Source organism: Heterocephalus glaber, unplaced genomic scaffold (assembly GCF_053883595.1).
Source record: "Heterocephalus glaber isolate CG9 unplaced genomic scaffold, H.glaber_assembly_v1.0 deba00001457, whole genome shotgun sequence".
NCBI classification, from domain to species: Eukaryota; Metazoa; Chordata; class Mammalia; order Rodentia; family Bathyergidae; genus Heterocephalus; species Heterocephalus glaber.
In genome coordinates, this window is record NW_028258305.1 from 16,895,339 (window position 1) to 16,918,195 (window position 22,857).

Here is a 22,857-nt window from a genome sequence, read left to right on the forward strand (position 1 = left end):
TCACCTCACATTGTTTTTAGATCCACAAAGGTATGAAGTAAAAGCAAAAATAAAAATTGCTTTCTTGTTATATCTAAAAGTTAATAAAATTGAGAAAGATGAAAATAAAGCAAATCAGTGTTTTGAGAGATACTGAAGATGATTTCAGAAATTATGGACTTGGAATTACCTCTTGCAGAAATGGTCTACATGATTCTGAGGTGATCACATAAATAATATGAGTTTAATTTTTTAAATAATAGATTAAAATTTTCTAAGACTTCTTTCATCTTATGAGCTTTATAATATCTGGTTTAATTTGTAGATATATTTATTATTCTACCTTTAATAGAATGTATTGATGGCTAGATTGTGTTACTATCCTCTCTCAATTTTTCCAATATTAAAAGAAAAATATAATCTTAAATGAAAGAAAACAATCTCTCAGACTAATTTCAGCATCATTTTGTTAGTAATAACTCTATGGACAAGTGCAATTTGTTCTTTAATTTTAATTTGCATGTTTTGGTGGAATAAAGAAATATTGATGTTTAATTTTTTAACTCTAGAAAGAGGAAATTGGGAAATTGATTGTGATACCAGAGATTGAAGAGGATTTGAATGTCCAAGATCTGAAGGCACATTTTAATTTCTGGTAAACAATCCCATCTTGTACATCACCAAGTTAAAACTATTACTGAAATAAATAAAATCAATTCATGTATTCATTGCCCTCTTATGTAGAAGGGAAAGCAAAGAAAAAAAATATATACAATACCTTATATGATTTATGATCATGAAAAGCAAAATTGACTTAGGAACAGGGGGACAAACTGAGTGCCAATAATGAGAACTAGTGTTTAGCTGCCACTAGGCATGGCTACTGTAGGATTCATCCTATTCTGTTCACCCTATTTTTTCTCCAGAAGTCTGGCAGTGCAATGACAAAATATAATGACAAAATATCTCTGCTTGGAAGGACTTTAAAGTAAATAATAAAATAATTTTCCTGTCTAAACCTAGATTTACATTAAATTCCTCTCTGTGAGGAAAAACCACATTGGAGAAAGGATACAAATCTTTGTTTGAGAAAGTCCTAAATTCAAGTAACAGTTCTAGAATTTCAGAGAACTAATTTTTGGCAACTTCTTCCAATGAGCTTCTGTAAAATTGTGAGAATTCCACAACAAAGAATTGCTGATAACAAAAATCAACAAAGACAAAAACCATCAGGATTAACTTCTGCTTTTTAAAATCTCTATTTATATGTCAATAACTTTATAAACCTTGAGCATTTGGGTTAGCCTCACTCCTAGATTCTAGTCTTTATAAAGCTGAATGGAGAAACACCTACTTCCTAACTTTTCCCACTATCTATACACCCCTTCCTGTACTTCTTGCTTTATTTTCCTGTAATTTATTCTATAGATTTTTGGTTCTTGTTTTCCTTACTAAAATGTGAAATTTATAATAATAGAAAGCTTTGGTTGTCTTGTCCATTGCTGTTTCCAGAGCATATAGAACTGCCTGGCATAAATTTAATTATTCATAAACATTTTTTGAATATATGCATGAATGGAATTACCAAAACCATAAATGTTATTAATAGTATGTATTTAGAAAAAAAATACATCTGTAGGATACTATATATAATTTATAAGGCGATAATAAAATATGTTATATAATATTTAAAATAAATATCCCAAGATAACACAAACGAATATTTATTTTTAATAATTATCTAAAATAGTTACTTATAATATTGAATAATTATAAACTTTGAAAATTTGGAAGCCTAAAGTTTTTCAAGTCTTATGAAGTATGAAATAAAACAAGTTCTCATATTCAGATATTCAATAAACTCATATAAATGAAGTTTGTACACAGGTAACTAAAATCAAAGTAGGGAATGTTACTCAAAGAACTACAGATATAGTAAGTTAACTCATAAGAGGGGACAACTAAGGCAATTATGGTTTGGTGTTCAAAAGTACTCCAGAATTAGGCAGTTAGGATTGATTAATTTAATATTTTAATTTTACATTTCAAGAATAATGGTCTTAGGTAGTATCAAACTAATAGAATCCAGAAAATTTTATTTGCTAATGATTTCCATCAGTAACTCTCATATAATAATGTGCATTTGAATCAAATGAGAATTATCTCAAAATGCAGATTTTGAATCAGTAGATTTTGCATGGAGTGTGAAACTCTGCATTTCTTATTTCCCAGTTATAATGGCTAAAGCAGCCATGCCATGGACCAAACTTTGAGGGGCAAGAACCTAGACAACCCCATAGTCATTAAGCAATGAAACAGAGTTTTACAAATAAGCCATCAAAAAATTGATTATAACTCATTTTATAATTTGAAAAATGACACCTAAGTGTATGCTTGAGTGAATTTTCACTAGTATTGCAATTAAGCAGCAGGTTCATTGTCCTGGCCAGAAATGCAGGTTGTGATGCAGGGTGTGAGCATCGTGTGATTGCAAATCTTGTCTGCCCTAGTGCACCATCATATATTCATTATTTCAAAATAACACTTAGGAAGTGCCCACAGGGTTCCCTTACAGGACCAGGTATTATACAAAAGAGCATTTAGCAGAAACAATTATCCCCCTTCCAAGCTCTGGTCAACTAGTCCCCATCCAAGACTCTCAGTTGTAAAAACTGATAATATATTTATGGCTTAAGGTCATTTTGGACAATTTTGAGAGTCTTATTAAGGACTTAGAAAGATTTTCCGAGCTTAGTTCTTCTTAAAGCCTCATTTTCAATCTAATCTTTTACCAAATCCCTGTGTAGGGAAGTCATTGAATAAAAAGTACATGAAATTTGAAAGAGAAGGTAATATTGTTCTTCTCAATCTTCAAATAAGTACACACAAGTGTGAATACAGAATAGAATTTCTTATTCCATGTATATTAGATTTTGCATACTCATACCTGAAACAAAGAGTTAACATAGCTATAGTTTGAGAAAATTAAGCATCTTCCACAAAACCACATTTTTGACAGGAGTATCATGTATATACTTGGTCAGGTATTTTTTAAATGATAATTTATGTTTTATTGTTTAAAAACTGGTACTTCAAGAGCAGATACCCATTGTTATGCAAATTACAGTAGAGACTTTTCCAATCCTTTGCCACAATATCGAAATTCCCTTCTACCCTATATATTCTAGTATCACATTTTTTCCACCTCTTAACACACTTTGTAATTGTGTTATTCTCTTGTCTTTCTTTCTTCCTAGCTTATCAGTAGCTAGATGACTTGACCTTAGCATTTTAAAAATAATTTCCATCATGGCTAGTAGTTACTCAAACAATAGTTTCTGAATTTACAAAATATGAACAGACTTTTATGGTTTTATCATCTAAGACACTTCTCAGTTTTACTTATTAAAAGCCTGGACTCTGTTAAATTTTGGGAAAGAAATATTTAGAGAGCATTTATTGGGCCCCTATCATGTATCAGTTTCAACTAAGATTTTTACATGTCATCATGAATAATCATTAACAACCCTGTGAAATAGGTATTTTACTATCCAGGTTTTATAGACAAGAAAAGTCAGGTTCTAAAGCCTGACTAAAGTCCAGACAGCTGGTGAATTGAGGAGCTATGTTTCATTCAAGCCCAGGTTCTACCTGGCTTTAAAAGCCAATGAGTTCTCCATTAAAGTTCACTCCTTTTATTGTGTTATAGCAAAGAAGGCATTAAAAGGCTCTGCATTCCTTGTGGAGAAGATAAATGAAAGAAACAAGGAGAAAAGAAAACCTCAAGTTCTACTATCATCTAATTTTAAAAATCACCTTGATCACAAAAGCAGAGAAAGACCCAACTGAAAAAGAGAACTACAGGCCAATTTCACTAATGAACATAGATGTAAAAATCCTCAATCCAAGATACTGGCAAATAGAATGCAGAAATCTTCAAGATGAGCATATACCCTAACCAAGTGGGATTCATCTCAGTGATGCCGGGATGGTTCAACATATAGAAATCAATAAATGTAATACACTATATCAATAGAGCCAAGGAAAAAAACCATATGATCATCTCAATAGATGCAGAAAAATGATTTGACAAAATCCAACACTCATTCATGATAAAAACTGTACAGAAAATTGGAATAGATGGTCTCTATCACAATCTGATAAAAGCTATCTATGAAAAACCAACAGCCAATATCATACTAAATGGTCAAAAACTGAAATCCTTCACACTAAAATCAGGAACAAGACAAGGATGTCCACTATCACCACTCCTGTTCAATATAGTTCTGGAAACATTAGCCACAGCAATTAGACAAGAGAAAGAAATAAAAGTATGAAACAAAGAAGTCAAATTGTCATTATTTGCAGATGACATGATACTCTATATGGAAGACCCCAAGAACTCCACCAAAAGCTATCAAGACTTAATAACCAAATTCAGTAGAGTAGCTGGATACAAGGTTAACATGGAAAAATCAATAGTCTTCTTGTATATGAGCAACAGACTCACAGAGGTTCCTCTCTGTGAGAGGAAAGGAGAAACAACTCCTTTCACAATAGCATCCAAAAAAAAAAAGAAAGAAAAGAAAGTAATATGTAGGAATCAATGTAACAAAAAAGACTTCTACTCTGAAAACTATAGCCCTCTAAAAAAGAGACTGAAGAGGATAACAAAAAATGGAAAGATATCCCTTGCTCCTGGGTAGGAAGAATCAATATAGTGAAAATGGGCATACGTCTAAAACTGCTGTATAGATTTATTGCAATCCCAATTGAAATTCCAACAACATAGGTCAGGTATAATACTAATCATGCTTCAAAATTGAAAAAAAATTCGATATAAGTTTTATTATGAAGGAAACTACCTGGGGTCTCAGAAAGAACTGAAAAAAACACATTTCTTAAATCTTGAAGGTCCAAATGTTCAGGAAAAGTATAGTAAACGCATAGGGAATATGGAGCAAGCAGCACATGAATAGAGAACAAGAAAGCAGAAGATGCTGAAGAGGAAATTTGAAGGGTAGAGAATTGTTCATGTCTTATCTGGTAGGGGAGTTGTGTATTCACTTTACAGCCCAAGAACATTCATAAATACCTTCATAAAGACTTAGTTCCATCAAACAGTTATCAATATCAACACAAAGAAATGACTGGCCAGAGAATATCAGGATACTTCTACTATCTGAGGGCTTATTGACTACATGAAAGAAAAATGCTAAAAATCTGAACAAATGTCACAGGTAAAAGAATGCAGTGGAAGCAAAGAGTCTGTGGGGTTTGTGTGCGTGTGTGTATGTGTGTGTTTGTGTAGGCTAGGTTTGTGATTAATTGGTTCTCTGTGGCATCTTCTCTTGGTCGTCACTTTTTCATTGCTGACACACATATCTGACACCCACAACTCAAAGGAGGAAAGGTTTATTTTGGCTTACGGTTTGTAGAGGTTTCAGTCCATAGTTGACCTGTTCCAAGGCAGGCCAGCAGGGCAGAGGGACATAGAAGAGGTGGGTTACTCAGAGTATGGCAGACAGGAGAGAAAGAGAGAGAGATCAATGGAGGAGCAGGGGAAGTATGTGCTTTCAGTCCATGCTTCCACTGGCCCACCTCCTCCAACCAGCCTTTACCTCCCAACATCACATTTAGCTAAAAATCCATCAGTGGGGTAATCCCGCAGGCCCCCATGACTCAATTGCCTCCCAAAAGACCCACCTATGAGCACATGAGACTTTGGAAAGACAACCAGATATAAACTATAATATTTCACCCCTGCCCCCAAAAGACTCATGAGCACCACTTTATGCAAAATGCCTTTAGTTCATCTCTAAGACTTGCCAAATTCATAGCATCCTCAGCTTTGCTGTAAAGTTCAAGTCTAAAGACTGAAATGAAAGGCCAACTCTTAGATGTGGTCCTCTGTAAAAACTCAAAAGAAAGATACATAGTGCCAACATACAAAGACGCATGGTAACATTCCCATTCCAAAAAGGAGAAATAGAAGAATAGAAAAGAATGAGCCCAAAGCAAGACCAAAACCCAGCACAATAAATAAATATTATATTCTGCAGTTCTGTGTCTAGAACCCTGGGCAACTTGTGGCAAGATGTGAATTTTAAAGTACTTGCGTGGCCCTTCCTGTATAGCACTGCTGGTAATTCTAGCCTTAGCTATCCTGGTTTCTCTCTTGGGTTGGCTTTGCTCATTCCCAGTGGCTTTTCTCAGTCATTTCATATGCCTGCCTTTTTCAATTCTTGGGTGTCTCCACTGCACTTTCAGCTTCATTCTCACAGCTTCATGCATTGCCCTCTCGGGAGCACACTGTCTGGCCTCTTAGGCCTTCTTCTGAAATCTGGGTGGAAATTTTCCTGACTTCACATCTCTTGAATTCTATGTGCATGTAAAACCAGCACCATGTTGATGACACCAAGGTCTGACACCAAGGGTAGCACTAGTCAGGCTTATTTCTATCATGGCTGTTGGGGTCTCTAATTATCTGGATGTCTGAGCTCTGTGAGCTGAATCCTGAGGAACAAATTCTCTAAGTAGCCACCATTGTGAAATATGTGGCCTGAGGCTATCTTCTCAAATCAAAGTCTTTCACTTTTGTGATTTTGAGCTTTTGAAGAAACCTTACTAGTTCCACACATACCCTCAACGCATCCTTCACAATATTCTGTTGTAAAGTACTTGGCTTCTTTTCAATGCCAATCAATTTAGCAACCAAACTTCTTCTTTGCAGGCCCCAACTTTCTGAGAGCTTTCTTTGTGGACAAACTCAAATATTTTCAAATCTTTCAGCTGGGCTGCTTGCCCTTGATTCTTAATGTAGAGTTGTCTAAAAGCTCCCAAAAGTACTCAAGGCACAGCCTGAATGTTTGGCTGCCTTGAAATTTCCAGCACTCTTCATCTTATTCTCCCTCAAAGTGTCAGGGCGTGAGCAAAAAGTAGACAACATTTTTTCAAGAGCAAAACACACATGGCCTGCAGTCCAGATATCAATGGAGTACTTGTTCCCATCTGAAACCTCTTGAGCCTGGTCTTTACTGTCTGGATTTCTTTTCTTTTCTTTTCTTTTTTTTTTTTTGGTACCTGGGATCGAACAAGGGTCCTTGTGCTAGCAAGGCAGGTGGCGAAACCACTGAGCTAAATCCCCGGCCCCCTATTTTCTGGATTTCTATCAGCATTCTGGTCTCTGGACCTCTGACCAGACTTTTCTATCAAGCCCAGGTTATGGTATTCTAGGACTGCTTCTTCAGCCAGCATCTCCATACTCTTCCCATGAGCCAGTTCCAAAAACTTTTGAACCACATGCTCATGTAGTGTCATAGCAACAACCATTCTTCTCTAGTAACAAATGTATTATATTAAGCTACAATACCTGACATCCACAACTCAAAAGAGGAACAGTTTAATTGTGCCTCAGAATTTGTAGAGGTTTAAGCCCATAGTCAATTGTTTACAAGGCAGGGTGGAATGGTAGAAGAGCATGGAAGAAAAGTGTTGTTGAGGGCATGGTAAACAGGAAGCAGAGAGACCAAAGGAGGAAGGAGAGAGGTATGCCTTTTCAGGCTCATCTTATCCACTGATGAGCATCACACCCCCATCATTAAATCTCCTCTAAAAATTCCCATCTGTGGGCATATGAAGCTTTGAGGGAAGATACAGATATAAGACATAATACACCTTTATAAGTTTTCAACAAAGAATATAAACTTTATGGATGGTGATGTGCCTCAAATGTTGAATAGTGATGAAAATGATTAATATTAGTGTGTCAATACGACTCCTAATTATGTTGTTATTATTATTATTTTGGTACCAGGGATCGAACTCAGGACCTTGTGATTGCGAGGCAGGTGTGGTGCCACTGAGCTAAATCCCTGGCCCTATATTACGTACTTTTAAGGGACTTTTTAAAGAAAGTTATCTTTTTCTTTTGGGAGGGAATTTATGGGGATTTAGCCTTGCCTTTTGTACTTTTGTGGTGAGCTATTGTATTAGTCAGCTTTCCCTTTGCTGAAAACACCCAACACATATAATTTAAAGGAGGAGAGATTTAATTATGTTCCTGGTTTTGGGGGATTCAGTATGTGGTCAGCTGACTCCAAGCCAGGAACATCATGAAAGATAGGTGCAAGAACAAAAAAGATGGTGGCCAGGAAGTAGAGCAGGGGAAGAGTGCCAGAGAGGAAGAGGCCATGGACCAGATCTAGACTCCAAGGCTACACCTCCATGACCCACTCAGACAAACCCAGTGTGCTCTACTAGTGCTCTGGATGGATCCCAAAGCCAGTGAATTCACCTAACACTTTATCCTACCACAGATGTGTCAACAAATCTTGGAACTCTGCCTAAAAACAAAATCAGTATTAGAATATCAATTACCATAGTAATCTGTAATGTTAAATACATTATTCTATGTCTTCTGCTTTCAATAATGGAGATTGAATTAATATTTAGATGTAATTTTTGTATGATATACATTCAGTTCCATAGCTATAAACCATGAAACTATTTGTTGTTATCTATTATCTTAAATATGTATTTTTTAAATCATGAAGAAATCTGGCTAACAGAATAAGAATTGTGCATCATGGGTAAACTCAAATACAGAGAAAAACATAAGACATTTACCTTTTTATGTTGCTTTAATAGTGGCATGAAAACATAAAAAAATAATTCATGTATATTGCCATTTTTGGGAAATGCCAAAATCACTCCAGAGCAATGAACACGTTGAGTAAGGTTTAGCATGGTCCTGCAAGAGAGAATAATATATGCCATATCTATGACCTTCCAGTGGGTCAGCAGTATTGTAGAACTGATGAATACAATGGCCTGAGAGGTTGCACATACCCTCTTGTCCCCATGTCCAATGCACACAGTTTACTTCTGCTTCTTGACTTGCTTTACTTTTAAAATTTTCTGGAAATGTATAGCAGATTGGTAAGATATTTTGGTTTTCTAAGAAAAAAATCTAAGGTAGATTGGGCCAATATTGTCTCATTCCATCATTTGGCTGTAAGTTATTTGGGTCTTAACTCCACATTTTCTTGATTGTCGAAAGGTGTTTGAATAAAAAAAGATGTGCTAAATTACAATGGCAATAATTATACTCTTCCTTTCAAATAACCAGTTTTAAAATTCCTTTTTAAAAAATATTAAGTCTCAAAATTAGTATTAGGTCTCATGAGAGTCAAGTCTAAGCTAGTAAATACCACAAATTGTGATAGAAATTTGAAGAAGAAAAAGAGGAGGAAAAGGATAGAGAGAGAGTTGGAATGAAGACTGAATATTGAAAAAGAATTGAAGAGATAAAAAATATTTCCCCAAAGTATCTTTTCACTAAGAACATTGTTTAATTTTTTTATCAGAAATATTTCTGTGTGAACCTGGTTGTGAGACTTTCACCTTAGTGCTACTTCGTAAACCCAAAGAAGCTTGAATTGGTCTCATTTTCTCATACAACAGGGATATTGCCATCCTTCTTTCTAGTACCATATGCAAACTAATGGCTTTTCTTATATGACTCAATAAATTTTGAATTTAAATTAGGACATGAAGGTAAGTGGGGAGGAAAAAATGCTAACATTTTTCAATGTTTATTACCTGAACTTCTAAATTTCTTGAAGAAAATCACAAACTTCTCTAAAATTAAAAATAAGCACAGATCAAATATTGTGTTTTTATCCATGCAAGCCACACACACAATTATATTGCAAGCAGTTATTATACCAGTTCCAATTTTTGTTATTCCTCTAGCATTTGAACTCTATAAGACATTGGAGGTAAGATGAGTTCTGTGGCTCTATTCAAGATTGTTTTGAATATTGTGTTTATGTTAACAGATGCAGTCTGATGAAGTAAATTGTATGAAACTTTGTGTACCTAGCAAAGTTGATGGAAGTAAACTCTACACTAATTTTAATAGTGTAAACCTTAAAGTGTCATCATTACTACCCTAATAAGGTACAGCAATCTTAAATATGCAGAATATTATCTATGTAAAGTAATACTTACCATCCCGCTTCCTGAATAGTTATTCTCTTGTTTAGATCTTTCTCTCTCTCCCTCTCTCTCTCTGTGTGTGTGTGTGTGTCTGTGTGTGTGTATCTCCTCTCTGCCTACCTGTCTCTCTTTCCATACCACTGTGTGTTTTGTCTATTTCATTCTCTTATTCCCTCTGTTGCTTTCTCTTTTGAGTAAAATGACACAGGCATAGTGTCAGCATAATTTACTTAACAACCTGTTATATGACACACATGACAAGTACTAAGCTTTTTAAAGAAAACTAACTCATTTTATCTAACAGAGTTCTTACAACAACTTTTTAAAGTAGACATTATTGTAGTTGCCATTTTTCATATGACTAAACTGAAGGTCTGAGAAGTTGACATGCAAAGGTAGCAAGAGATCAATGTTTCAGTACAGATATACCAGTTTCTAAGGAAGGCCACTGGTGTTTTGTTAATGCTGTCACCTTTTTCTTTTTGTTTTGTTTCATTTCATTTTTTGAGACAGGGTCTTACTATGTAGTTCAGCATGGAACGAACTCACTATATAGCCCAGGCTGGCCTTTAGCTTGCAGTTATCCTACTGCCTCAGACTCCTATGTTCTGGGATTACAGGAGTGCACCACCATGCCTGGCTTAATACTGTCATCTTAAAATAAGTGTACCAGTAGAACACAGGATCACACATTATGTGGTAGGCATTTTCTTTAAAAAATAAAGAAATGACTCTAGAAGTTTATTAATCATCAGCTGTTTATTTGTTCTATGGATATAGACTTTTGTTCATGAAAATCCAAACTTGTAGTCATAATCGAGCATCGATTAATGTGAATTTCAGTAATAATTAAATTTTATTAACCCTTTACTTTATATGTCATACTGCTCTACATTTTATCTAAATTTCCTCCATTAATATTCACAATAATCCAGTGAGGAAGGTCAGGCACTATTATGATCCCAATGCTGGAGGTAAAAATTTGAGGCTCAGAAAAATTAAATAACTTTCTAATTCCTGTTATTCCTAAGTGGGTGGATTATGAATTGTATTGGTCTGGAGTATAGGTTATTAGTCTTTCTCATTTGTGATGGAACACAAATAATGGATAAATCAGGTTGTTATTGATTATAGATTTTATTCTACATGCTGTCATAAAGTAATTGAGCACTGCTTTTATTTCTTCAAACCTGGCTGGCTTCTGTTCATCTTCTCTGCTCTTAGGTTTCAAACACTCAAGGAAATGTTAAAAAGTGAAAATGAAAGCCTAGTTCCTAAGAACCAAATCCACTGGCTTTATATTCTGTAGTAGAACTCCTGCCCCCCTTTTTTTCTTTGTCTTGGATCTCTATACCCAGGATGCAGCCTGATTTATTTGGTAATGGCATACGATTTGTTTCTTCTTGCTCTAGCAAACTTTTTGTCATATAACTACATACTAATCCCAATTAATTCTTCAAACCCTCTCTCCTCTGCTACACAGCCACTTCCTCCTCCAGCCCTGACTGTCTGGACTTGCTTGTCAGCTCCCTCTCAGGTGCCTTCACAAAGGGACAGTCAACTTGTAGTGAGTTTTGCCTCTTTAATTTCAGGTTTGGAGAAATTTGATGATCAAAATATGAATGTCTCTATTTTCACCTTATTTTGGATATGAATCATAAAGAATTTTCCAGAGACACTGGCACATAGTAAACATTTGAGGAAGATTTCCATAGATCTAGAAGTAGCTCTAAAGTACAGGCGGGAAATGGTATTCTCATAATTTCATCAAATCGTCGTCTTTGGACATGGGGAAATCTCAGCAAATGATGTTTAAACTCTTGAAATTTATTTTCTGTTATTACACACTACTTATTTATCAAAGCATTTTATTCTTCTTGTGAACCTAAGTCCTAGGGTGTTCACATTTCAAAGTATTAGCAAAGATCTCTGTTGATTGAGATTTCTTTCTTCCTTTTTTAATATTCAGCAACATAAAACAGTTGCAGTATTTAAAATTTTTTGTCTAATGGAAACCAAGGAACAACTAGAAAATTTCTTTTGCATTAACAAAACATATTGAAACATTGAGAGTCATACTTATATGCTGGGGGAATACTTCAGTTGTAAGCTGGAGTATTTATTCAGAAGTACAATGTTACTCTGTAAGTCTCAATAACGAAAGGAGTGATATCTGTTAAGAGTACTTGGAAGACAAAGACCTGGCGATTGAGTTGTCCAGAACTAGGGGAAACATTCTGAATGAGGACAACTGAGAGAAATGAGACAAATGAAAAGACTTCTGTACAAAAAGGAGAACTCGTGTCTTAGTCCTATCTCCAATCAGCAATTTGCTTATTACTCCTCTCCATCTAAATATTGCCTTTTTATAAATAGTGACACAAAATCTTTAAAAATTCATTCAATTTTACCTGTAATACCAACTAAAATACTTTGGTATTAGAGTTAATATATAAAATGATGTTAGTTACATCAGTCCCCAGGAATTCAATCCATACTATCTGTTCACACAAAAGATGGACTTGTTCATTGCAGGAGTTTGTGGTATTTACCTAGAGATTCTGGCCTTGTAACAAACTTAAGCTGAAAGTTTAAACAAATGACTTGATTTCACAGACCCTCACAGTTTTCATAACTACAAATTAGAAATATTAATATTTACTTACTTTTGAAGGCATTATATGGATTAGTCAAGAGAAAAAAGAGCACACATTTTAAACTCCCATAATTTTTTTCTTTTCAATATCTTAAATGTCTTTCTTTAAAATACTTTATTTTTATATGCCAAGATTGCTTACCGCACAACTTTTTATTTTTTAGTTTGATAATTTGGAAGATATAACTTGGGCAATGAATTGCCAGCATCCTCACTCACCTGCTGTTTACTGCTCTGGAAAAGGAAGTTTATTAATCTGATTTAATGATCACTGTGAACACCTCTGCCTATTGCTACTTTTTGTGTTGATTCCTTTTTTTCATTTAAACAACACTCAAAAATTATATGCAAAAATTTAAACTTTCTTAGTCTTAGGGAATGATAAACTAATAATTGAAGTACAATGAGCAATTAAAACAATCATATTTGTGTGTTGCTCATAGTGATATTCTTTTGTTGAGTAAAGATCACTCAAAATTAAATAATACCATAGTAAAAATATAAAAGCAATCTAATATTCTAGATTATATTTTCTGGTGTTACACAGAAACTTTTTCCAAATTAAGTATATCCTTTTTTCTATATAGTCTTGATTGAAGTCTTGCATATTTAGAAATGACTCTTTGTAAATAATATGTAGATACAAATAGTTTTCTACATATAAATATTGGAAGCATTAAATCAAATATCATAAATTAAGCTTCAAGAACAATGCTTGGTCCAGCAGTCTAGAAAACTGAGCCAGGAGGATCACAACTGTGAGCCCAGTCATGGAAATTTACCAAATTAGTGAGATCCTTTCACAAAAATAAAAAGTTAAGAGCTGAGGGTGTAGCTCTGTGTGAAGATTCTGGGTTCAATCCTCAGTACCACAAAAAAGGGGAAAAAAACAAAAATGATGTTTAGTGTGTAGGAGATGTTCAAAAATTTTCAGCAGTTAGTATCATTATGACATTATCTTTGTAGTTATAATTTTGAAAGGATTTTTTTGGTAAAACAAAGAATTTGAGGCTAAAAATAATGCTCCTATATGAAATGACACACTAGAAAAGTTCAGCTTTGTACATTGTGTCAGTCCTGTATGCAATAGTTTGAGTCTAATCTGGTAGACAGAGTTAGTGCTTGGAGTAGAATACAAAATATTAGCCCTGTGGACCTCCAAGTGAAGGTACTGGTTCAAAATACAGAACAGGCTATTGTGTATATAATTCCCTACCAGATCATTTGTATCCATGAACATATTCTTCTTGACAGAAATTGAGCATGGAAAACAAGTAAAAGTATAAATCGTAACTTACTATATTTTTTTCATTTTGTAGAGCTTAAGCCAGAATCAAAAATATTCTTTCTTCAGTCAAAAGATGTATTAAAATATATTATCATTAAATTAGTAGAATGTCAACCTTTGGTTTAGTAACAAACATTTATATCTCATGTGATATTTTGAAATGTGTCTTATAGAATATGTAGAAAAGTGATATTTCTAATGACACATTAATCTCAACAGATTGATAATTTTTGACATTTGTACAGCTATTGTATCTAATATTAATTATTCAGTATATATAATTTATTTTACAGTCTGTTTTGTTGCATTGTTCTATGTCATGTGTCATAACACACTAATACTTGTTACCTCATATATAATTTCAAAATCTATACACTCCAATAAACCAAAATTATCTACTTAATTTTACAGAAAGTACATTGTTGTTTATGATATAATATATTACTTACAAAACAGGAACTTTATGTTTACATTAGCTCAATTTGCTACCAAATCACAGAGAGGTGTGGTGGAGGCTGCAGTGAGGTTGTATTTACAGTGAGCTGACTTTCAGGGGAGGAACACAAAGTTTAGAATTTTCAGCTTAGAAAATCTGTTTTTGTCAATTTGTTTTTGTTTCTTGAGACAGGGTCTCACTATGTAACTCAGGCTAGGCTTGAACTTACCCTCATTGAGTTTAAAACTCCTTTGATCCTTTGAGAGGACTACAAGAAAACCTCACCAATTTAGCCCCAAATGAAGGCACAATTTTGCTTTTTCCTTTTTAACTTTAAAATATTTATTCTTATGATTATTTTAAAAATCTTTAACTGATTATGGTAAGCACACATATCATAAAAATCTGTTATCTTATTCATTTTTAAGTGAAAATTTCTATGGTAAAAATTAAATTGATTCATGTTGTGCAATCGTTGCAAACACCAATTTCTGTCATCTTGTAAGACAGATTTTTCTACCCACTAAATAATAACTTCCCACTTCCCTCTCCCTCCAGACCCTAATGACCACCATATTCATTTCTGTCTCTTGAGTTTGACTATTGTGAAATCACTTAAATAAATAAAATCATACAGTATTTATATTTTTGTGGCTGACTTAGTTATGTTATCTTTTTGTGGCTGACTTAGTTTTTGTGGCTTACTTAGATAAATATCTCTGTGTTGGTAAGTTTTTCAGTGCTGTGACAAAATATGTGATGTAAATCAACTTAAAGGAAGAAGGATTTATTTTCACTCATGGTTTTGGAAGTTTCAGTCCATAGTAAGCCAGCAACTTTGCTTTAGGCCTACAGTAAGGCAGAAAATGATGGTGGAAGGATGTGGTGAAGGAAAGCTGATCCGCTCATGACAGCCAGAAAGAGGGGAGGCAGAGAGCAAGGGAGGGGGGGACAGAGAGAGACAGAGAGAAATAGATATATACAGTCACCAAGGTCATGCCCCAGGATCTTTTCTTTTCATCTAGGCCCCTTCTTGTGTGTCCAGCACATGAAAGTATGATTTAATCAGTGGATTAATACACATGGTGAAATCAGAGCCTCATAATCCAGACTTTTTAAAAGCCCATCACCTAGCAACCAAGTCTTTAATACATGACTTTGGGGACAAAGACATACTCTTTATATTGCTGTAAATAACAAGAAAATCACTGCTTTGCCCAAAAGGAAACACCTATCTATTCCTCAAGATTGATTGCCATACAATGTTGAGCACATATTCCAGAAGAAAGGGTGTCAATGCTATGTTCGCACGTGCTAACAGAGATTGTCTTCCAATACCACTGAACTTAATTTTGTGAATCATTTACCTGATTTATTTCTTCTTCCTAAAAGTAATTGATACTTCCCTAAACAATGCATGGTTTCTGATTTGAAATTCAAATTAATGAATTGTTAAGAACTTATTTTTGATAGGCTATTGTAAGTCTACATTAAGTGAGAGATTATCCCTGTCAATATAAGTAGCTACAAGTTATCCACTTTCATTTCTTTATATTTCATTGTCTAAATATATCAGAATATAGTCATGCATTGCATGATCCATTTGACTCATTTCCAGTTTTTTGTGTGAAAATTTGCCATCGAGTCTTTTAAATATCTCTCAGTGTGTATATTCAAGTGTTTCTCTGGATCATTTTAATCTGAGTAGGATTGTTAGGACAATTTTAAGCACACAATGAACATTATGTAACTTTGTATGGTTGAATTTTGAAACATTTTATTACTTTACTGATGCTCATTACATAGATCACCTGCAATGTATGAACATTTCAGGGGCTTAGTGTTCTTTCCAATACTTAGTACTCCTTCTTGTTTCTTTTCCCTATTTTTGTGTATTTTTTCTAAATGATTATCAGAATTCTTCACATTTCCTGGTTACTAATGATCAATAATATTTATTGCAACTACTATTCCACTTCATGACCTCCTTTTCCACTGTTACTTTACTTTAGTTGATTTCATTTGATGTCTTTCATGACTATGATATTCTTTTTTTTTTTTTCTTTTAAAAACAGGGTCTTGCTATGTAGTTCACGGTGTCCTAGAACTCACTATGTAGTCCAGGCTGGCCTCAAACTTGCAGTGATTCTCCTGCATCAGCCTTCCAAGTGCTGGGATTACAGGCATGCCCCACTACCCACAGTATGATATTCATTTTAAAGTAGTCGTATTTGTCATTATACTAATGCTTTACTTTATGCTTCATTGTCAATGTCTCACAAGTATTTTTTATGGTATGATAACAAATATAACTGCAAATATTAACTTCTTTTTTTTTCTGGTACTGGGAATCAAACTCAGGATTTTGCGCTTGCCAGACAGGCTCAGCGCCACTGAGCTAAGTCCCCAGCCCTGTCCAGTGTCCTCACCTACCAAATAGTGTATTGATAATTAAATTAAAATATAATTGAATCTATAGGTTAATGTAGGAAAGATGAAATATTTAGACCATTAAACCTTTAATTATTTAAACATATCTGTATCAATATGGTCTTCTAATATATTTTAAGCAAATGTGTAATACTCTCATTAAGATTTCTCACATACTCAGATTATTCATACTTCACAAGTAAGGATTTTTTTTTCCTTTGGTAACAGGGATCAAACTCAGAACCTTGTGCTTGTGAGGCAGGCAGTGGCACAACTGAACTAAATCACTGGCCTGGCAAGTAATTTTGATACAATTAAAATTATATATTTGAAATTTCAGTTTTATATGTTTATAATTGATGTACAGAAATGTGATTTAATTTAGAATATTGTTTTTGTGCCCATAAAATATTAACTTTGGTTCATTGGCTATAGTTTTTGTAAATTTTCTACATGCATTTCATGTCATCTAGATATTGACATATTTTTCTTCTTTTCTAATTTTTATAGGTTTTTTTCCATTAAGTTTATTGGTACATTTTAGGTATACAATACAGTTACATTCATCATTGGGATCTTGTACCTTTACATGATGCATCTTGGTTCTTATATTTTCCCTATTCCACTACCCTCCCTTCACCCCTTCCACCCTTTCCTATTTACAAAGACTTTGTTTCCATTTTTTCCTTTTCTCGTATTTTTTCTTTTCCCTTCTTTCCTTTCTCCTACCCCTTCCAATTCCCCTACTCCTTTAGACTTTTTCTTCCTATTTCATATTATCAATTATACATTTTGATCCTTATTTACACTTTTACTTTTTCACCTCAGAGAAACTATTCAGTATTTACATGTGTGTCCTATTTATTTCACTCAGGAGTATGGCCTCAAAGTGCATCTATTTAGCAAGAAATGTCTCTAGTTTCTCATTCTTTATGGTTGAGTAGTACTCCACTTTATAAAAAAAACACACATCTTCTTTATCCAGTTTTCAGTTGATGGACAAAAATGTTCATCTCAATAGATGCAAAAAAAATCAATAAATTCAACACCCTTTCATAATAAAAGCCCTACAGAAAATTTAAATACATGGTCTTTATCTCAACCTGATAAAGGCTACCTAAGAAAAACCAACAGTGAACATCATACTAAATGGTCAAAAACTGAAAACCTTCACGGTAAAATCAGGAACAAGACAAGGATGTCCACTATCACCAGTCCTGTTCAATATAGCTCTGGAAATATTAGCCACAGCAATTAGACAAGAGAAAGAAACAAAAGAAATAAAGATAGGAAACTAAGAAGTTAAATTGTCATTATTTGCAGATGACATGATACTCTATATAGAAGACCCAAGAACTCCACCAAGTCTTCTAAACTTAATAACCAAATTCAGTAGAGTAGCTGGATACAAGGTCTACATACAAAAATCAATAGCCTTCCGATATATGAACAACAGACTCACTGAGAGAGGAAATGGAGAAACATCTGTTTTCACAATAGCATCCCAAAAAAGGAAAGAAATACCTAGGAGTCAACCTAATGAAAGAAATCAAAGATCTCTACTCTGAAAAGTATAGCCCTCTAAAAAAAGAGATTGAAGAGGATAACAAAAAATGGAAAGACATCCCTTGCTCCTGGGTAGGAACATACTTCAAAAACAGCTATATAGATTCAATGCAATCCCAACTGAAATCCCAATAGCATATTTCACAGAATTATAGTTTTTTTCATATTCTTCTCTTCTTGGACTGAATGTTCTCTTATTGGATGTTCTGTACAGTGTAGAATATAAAGGATGCTTGTAGACTTCATCATATTTTTTCTGATTTTGAGGAAAATGTTTTCAAAATGTAAATTAATTATTGAGATTTTAGTAATTTTTTAAATTTTATTTTATTGGTACATTTTAGGTATACAATATAATGACATTCATCATTGGAAATTTGCACCTTTACATAATCTCTCTTGGTTCTTATTTTTGCCCCTTCCCCTGCCCTCCCTTCAACCCCTCCATCCTTCCCTATTTAAAAAGACTTTGTTTCCATTCTTCCATTTTCTCATATTAATTGCATTCCCTTCTTTCCTTTCCCCTACCCTTCCCACTTCCTCTTCCCCTTTGCCCCTTTTCTTCCTATTTCACATTATCTATTACACCTTCTAGTCCTTATTTACACTTTCAGTTTCTCACACTGGAGAAACTATTCATTATTCACACATATGTGTCCTGTTTATTTTACTTAAAAGTGTTGCCTCAATGTGCACCCATTTAGCTATAAATGTTTCTAATTTTTCACTTTTTGTGGCTGAGTAGTACTCCATTTTATTAAAAAAAACACATTTTCTTTATCCAGTCTCCAGTTGATAGGCATTTGGGCTGTTTCCAAGTTTTAGCTATTACAAACTGTACTGCTATGAACACGGCTGCACATGTATCACTGTGGTATGATTCTTTTAATTCTTTAGGCAAGATACCCAGCAGGGGAATAGCTGAGTCAAATGGGACTCCCAGTCCTAGTTCTTTGAGGTATCTCCATACTGATTTCCACAGTAGTTGCACCAGTCTACACTCCCACCAACAGTAGAGCAGGGTTGCTCTTTCCCCACAGCCCTGCCAGCATTTGTTATTGGTTGGTTTCATGATACCAGCCATTCTTTCTGAGGTGAGGTTGAATCTGATTTGTATATCTTGATGTTGCATCAGAGATATTGAATATTTTTCATATATTTATTTGCCATTTTTACTTCTGTGTTTGAGAAATGTCTGTTTATTTCCAATGCACATTTTTGGATAGGGTCTTTAAGTTTGGGAGGTCTGATTTTTTTTATGTTCTTTATAGATTCTAGATAGTAGAACTTTGAGGAACAGCAGGTGAAGATTTTTTTCCCACATTGTGGGTTGTCTCTTCACATGGTGGTTTCTCTTGCTGTGCAGAAACTTTTTAATAAGAAGAGATCCCAGTTGTTGATTGTTTGTGCTAGTTCATGGGCAACTCAGGTTTTGTACATAAAGTTTTTTCCTATGCCAATGTCTTTAAGAGCTCTATCTAACCTCTGTTCCAGCTGATTTAGTGTTTCTATTTTAATATTTAGATCTTTAATCCATTTTGATTTTAGTTTAGTGCATGGTGAGAGAGATTGGTCTAGTTTTAATCTTTGACAAGTTGAAACCAAATTTTTCCAGCACCATTTATTAAAGAGACTATCTTTCCTCCAGTGAGGTTGTTTGGCTCCTTCATAAAAGATGAGATGACTGAGTGTGCCTGGAGTTGTTTCTGCATCTTCTAATCTGTTCCACTGGTCCTTAAGTCTGTTTCTTTGCCAGTACCATGCTGTTTTATCACAGTAGCTTTGTAGTATAGTTTCAAGTTGGGGGTAGTGATACTCTCTGCCATGTCTCTGTTACCTAGTATTGATTTTGCTATTCTAGGTCTCTTCTTGTTCCAAATGAATTTTTGGATTTTTTTCTCACAATCCGTGAAGTATGCAGCTGGGATTTCAATTGAGATTGCACTGAATCTATACAGCAGTTTTGATAGTATGGACATTTTCACTATATTGATCCTTCTGACCCAAGAGCAGGGGATGTCTTTCCATTTTCTGATATCGTCTTCAATCTCTCTTTTCAGAGTGCTATAGTTTTCAGAGAAGAGGTCTTTGATTTATTTTGTTAGGTTGATTCCTAGGTATTTCCGTTTTTTGGGTGCTATTGTGAAAGGAATCGTTTGCCCTATTTCTGTCTCACTGAATCTCTTGTTAGTGTAGAGGAAAGCTATTGATTTATTTGTATTGACCTTGTATCCAGCTACTCTACTGAATTTGGTTATTAAGCCTAGAAGATCTTTGGTGGAGTTCCTGGGTTCTTCTACATAGAGTATCATGTCATCTGCAAATAATGACAATTTGACTTCTTCATTTCCTATCTTTATTCTTTTTATTTCTTTCTATTTTCTAATTGCTGTGGCTAATGTTTCCAAAATTATATTGAACAGGAGTGGTGATAGTGGACATCCTTGTCTTGTTCTTGATTTTAGTGTGAAGGATTTCGGTTTTTGACCATTTAGTATGATATTGGCTGTTGATTTTTCATACATGGCTTTTTATCAGATTGAGGTAGAGACTGTCTACTCCAATTTGTTGTAGGGTTTTTATCATAAATGCATGTTGGATTTTGTCAAATGCTTTTTCTGCATCTATTGAGATGATCATATGGTTTGATTTTCTGTATTATTCTCTTAGTCTCCATTGCATTGATTTCTGCTCTGATCTTTATAATTTCCTCCCTTGTATGAGCTTTGGGTTAGTCCTGCTCTTCTTTTTCTAGAAGCTGGAGATTCAGGATGAGGTTGTTTATTTGGACAGGCCTTTTTTTCCTAATATGACTATTCACTGCTATGAAGTTCCTTTGTGAGACTGCTTTCATTGTGTCCCATATTTTCCAATATGTTGTATTGTCATTGTCATTTAATTGAAGGAGCTGTCTGATTTCTTCTTTAATTTCCTCTGTGGTTCACTGGTTATTCAGAAATGTGTTGTCCAAATTCTATGTGTTTATGACATTTTTGCATTTTCTTTTCCTATTGATCTCCAATTTCATCACACTATGGTCTGATAATATATAGGGGATAACTTTAATTCCTTTACACTTACTTAAACATGTTCTATGAGTTAGTATGTGGCCTAGTTTGGAGAATGACCCATGTGCAGCTGAGAAGAGTGTTTATTCTGATTTTGTGGGGTGAAAGACTCTGTAAATATCTGTTAAGTTCATTTGTTCAAGAGTTCGATTGAGTTCTAGTATTTCATTACTTATTTTTAGTCTAGTTGATCTATCTATTTGTGACAGTGGGGTGTTGAGCTCCCCCGCTACAACTGTATTAGTGCATATATGATTTTTCATTTCCATTAGTATTTGTTTTATATAGTTGGGCACACTAGTGTTTGGTGCATATATATTTATGATTGTCATCTCTTCCTTTTGAATTGTTCCCTTTACAAGGATGTAGTGTCCTTCTTTGTCTCTCTTAATCAGTGCTGGTTTGAAATCCACTTGATCTGCAAAGAAGATAGCTACTTTTGGTTTTTTTCAGGTTCCTTTCACATGGAGTATTGTTTTCCACCCTTTAACTTTCAGTCTATAAGTTTCCTTTTGAATTAAGTGTGTTTCTTGTATGCAGCATATTGTTGGATCTTGCTTCTTGACCAATTCTCCCAGTCTATTTCTTTTGACTGGTGAGTTGAGACCATAACATTGATGGTTATAACTGATATGTATTGATTTATCATTGTCATAACTTTTTCTTTTTGTTGGATTCTCCCTCTTTACGTTTAATTTCTTGTCCCACTGAATGGATTCATTCTGCTGTGCTTCCTGGGGTTGTGATCCTCGTTGTCTTTTCCCAGGACATTGTCTAAAATTTTTGAAGTGCTGGTTTGGTATTTATGAAATTCCTAAGGTTCTCTTTGTCATGAAAGTATCTTATTTCTCCATCAATTTTGAAAGGTAGTTTTGCAGGGTACATCAATCTTGGTTGGAGGCTGTTTTCCTTTAGGGCTTGGAATATGTTACTCCAAGCTCTTCTTGCCTTGATGGTTTACATTGAGAAGTCTGCTGTGATTCTGATGGGCTTTCCTTTGTATGTGATTTGTTTCTTTTCTCTAACTGCTTGTAGAACTTTATTCTTCTGTTGGGTTTCTATAATCTTAACAATTATATGCCTATATGTAGATTTTTTTTGATCAAGGCTATTTGGAGTTCTGTATGCCTCACTTATCTGAATGTCAATTTCTTTTCCTCTGCTTGGGAAGTTTTCTGCCATTACTTCTGCGAACATTATTTTTAATGTCATCTCCACTCTCTCCTGTTTTTTTATTGACTCCAATCAGTCTTATGTTATTCTTCTTTGCATTGTCTAGTAGCTGCTGGATTGATTTCTCATGGTCGCTTACAATTTTGAAGCAATTTTTCTTTTCTTGGTCACTAATTGCAATCTTTTCTTCTATATCTGAAATTCTGTCCTCACATTGGCAAAATTTGTATAAAAATTTATTTTTTTAAACAAAGGTGTG

The 22,857-nt window shown here is 34.3% G+C and overlaps 1 long non-coding RNA gene across 2 annotated transcripts in view; it reads right to left on the bottom strand.

Moving 5' to 3' along the window:
- The window catches only part of LOC106008901 (uncharacterized), a 185,738-nt gene that overhangs the window by 32,991 nt on the left and 129,890 nt on the right, over window positions 1–22,857 (bottom strand). Inside the window, exon 3 of one of the 2 annotated variants that reach the window (XR_015453114.1) lies at window positions 5,409–8,731. The exons of the other annotated variant lie outside the window; for it this stretch is intronic. This is a non-coding gene — a long non-coding RNA (uncharacterized LOC106008901). The remainder of the gene's footprint in view (window positions 1–5,408; window positions 8,732–22,857) is intronic. 2 annotated transcript variants of the gene reach the window in all.